Source organism: Crocuta crocuta, unplaced genomic scaffold, assembly GCF_008692635.1.
Source record: "Crocuta crocuta isolate KB4526 unplaced genomic scaffold, BGI_CrCroc_1.0 scaffold443, whole genome shotgun sequence".
Taxonomy (NCBI): domain Eukaryota; kingdom Metazoa; phylum Chordata; class Mammalia; order Carnivora; family Hyaenidae; genus Crocuta; species Crocuta crocuta.
This window is the reverse complement of record NW_027529446.1, coordinates 573995-576794: the sequence shown is the minus strand read 5'-3', so window position 1 is coordinate 576794 and position 2800 is coordinate 573995.

Sequence of the window (2800 nt, the reverse complement as noted above, 5' to 3'; positions counted from 1 at the left end):
GGTGCGCGAGGCTGTGTGGCGCAGCTGCTGTCCCCGGGACCAGCCCGAAGCCGGGAGCAGTCCCCTCTGCTTCCAGAACGCCATCTGCTCTTTGGGTTTGGGCACAGGCCCCTCACGATGGTCTTGGCGCCAGGCTGGACTGGAGGAGCCTGAGGAGGCTGCCGAGGGGTCAGGGCGCACCCCTGGGACCAGCGTGACGCAGCGTGGGCAGCAGTGACCCCTGTCCTGCTTAGGGTTCTCTGGGGGCTGGGTAGAGACCTGGCGTGCTAGCTGGCCTGAAACAAGCCGGACACAAAGTAGGGGTGACAGCAGCCAGGACAGACAGACCACCCTCTGCACGGACAGATAGCGCAGGGCACATCGCTGTCAAAGGACCAGGAAGTCGGGCCGGTGGGCTTTGGCTCAGGGGAAGATGTGGGTGTCAGAGAAGACCACAAGCTTAGCGTATGTGATGCCTTTTAAAAACCGCGAGTAAGCGCAGACCTGAATAGGCACTTCCCAGAAGCCGTGTGGAAGGCGCTCAGCGCCTGTAGGAGGTGTGGGTGATCGTGGGGACAGAGGTTTAAAGGTCTACCGCGGAGGAGCTGGCCGGTGCAGCAGCCGGGACGCCATCCCCGCCCGTCGGCAGGTAGACTGCTGCCACCATGTGCCCCTGAGACCCAGACTCAGATGTCCTCAGCCATGACTCAGGAGACTCCGTCCCGGTCCCCAGGCTCCTCTGGGCCCTTGGATGGGTGTGCGGGGCTGTGTGCCCCCAAAACTGTGCCTGGGGGGCTGGCAGAGTGCCCTGACTGGCCTCCCGAGAGCTGCTGCCAACCCGGCGTCCGTCACAGGCTGCTTTATAAAGCGGCCGCCGCGCCGTGGGGCTGGCCTTCGGCCCTGCCCTCCTGGCTCTCCCCTGCCTGGGCCAGCGAGGAGAGCGATGACACCTGCCGCGTGCTCCGTGGGGCCTGCGTCTGTGGCGCGCGCCTGTCCCCGCACCCACCCTGGGTGGCGTGCGGGGCGCTGAGTGCTGCTGCGGCTCCTGGGAGTCAGGTTGGGGTGCGTGGTGTCGCTCCCGCCGCAGCCACCTCCGTTCGCGGTCCCCTTCCCGGTCTCGCATCCAGCCCCGTGCTGGCCACGCAGGCCAGCGCCGTGTCCAGGCTCGCGTCCGGCCCAGCGTGGCCGCTGCCTGTGCTAGGGAGGGTGTGCGGGGGTGCTGGGCCCCAGGCGAGGGCGTGTGGGGGCCCCTTCAGTTGAGACGCGGCCTGCGGAATGGGGTCTGGGGGGGCCTTTGGGGGCCTGCTGAGAACAGAACTGGAAACAGCCCAGCCGTGCTCTCACGTGGGGATTCCGGGTCAGCCGGCCTGGTCCTCGTCCCAGATGGAGGGGCTCCCCCTTCCTGCCCTGACGACACCCCTGCCCGTCCACGGCGTCTCAGGCTGCTGCGTTCCGGACGCCTCCTGGGAGCTCTAGAAATCCGAGGTCCCGTGCCCACTGCCAGCCCGGCCCGGAGCTCCTGGTCAGCAGCGCTCCCAGGGATCACGAGGATTTGGGCTGAGGCTTGGGGTGGCCCCAGCTGGGCTTGGCTTCCCCCTCCGGTCGGAATGTCCCGGGGCGGACAACTGACCCCACACCGGGCTGCTTAAACCACAGAGCTTTATTCTCTTTCAGTCCTAGAGCCCAGAAGTCTGAGGTCAAGGTGTGGCAGGGCCTGGGCTGTGGTCGGTCACTCTAGTGCCTGTCCCCAGGGTCACACGGCCATCTCTGTGTCTGTGATTGAATTTCCCTCTTACAAAGGCACCAGTCTGCGTTAGGGCCCGCTCTACCCCGGTATGTTCGCATGAGCAGAGGCTGTTTCCAGGTGAGGCCCGGTTCCCAGTTCCCAGTGGATGTGAACTTAGGGAATGGCCGTGGCACGCACTTCTGCCACCCCATTGCTGGCCCCCTGCCCAGCTCCGGCCTGCTTTGCGGCCTTGCCTGCTGCTCTGGCCTCAGTCAGCAGATGAGGGAGCCAGGAGCCCCCACACTGTCTTTCCTCAGGACCCCAGCCCCTCCCTCCCCTTCCTTTTTGTTCTTGGGTCCAGCGCACCCATGAAGGCTGCTATTTGGGGGGTGCGTTCCCTCAGAGGGCCTGGGAGAGCTGAGCTATGCCCGGAACCCAGCTAGGATCTCTGCTCTGGGCCGGGGCCCCCAGCACAGGCCGTGGGGGTCTCACCTCTGCCTGGAGCCCCGCCTGGGCTGCCTGCCCCTCCTGCTGACGCCAGCACAGCCCATCTTGGCTGGGACCCTCCGTCTGGGAGGAGAGGAGTTCTCAGGGTGCCCCTGCCCAGTCCCTTCCTGGGCGCTCCTCCCCCTCCCCGGGGACTGCCCCGGGCTGGCTCTGGCCCGAGGCTCCCCACTTGTGGCTCAGTGTGGAGTCCAGAGGCAGGCTGTCCCCGGACAGTCCTGGCTGGCCAAGCTGGGGTTCAGGCCTCATCAGGGCTCTGGATTTGACTGGGGCCTCTGTCCCGAGCCTCACAGAGCCCTGGCCAGCCTCCGCTGGGCCCCCGTCCCCCCAGCCTGCCTCCCCAGCCCCGACCCATCCTGGGATCCCGGATCTTCACTCAGAGCCAGGTGGAAGGGCGGCCAGAGAGGCTGTCGTCTTGTGCCGTGTGGGTGGCCAGCCAATGCCTGCTGCCCAGCGGTGCAGTTCCCAGGGGAGGACAGCCTCGTCCTGGCCTGGCGGGGCGCAGACAAGGTCGGGCGGCCTGTGGGGTCAGGACAGCCCGCTCAGCGTGTCTGAGGGGCTGACCCGACAGGGCGGAGGGGGTCAGCAGGG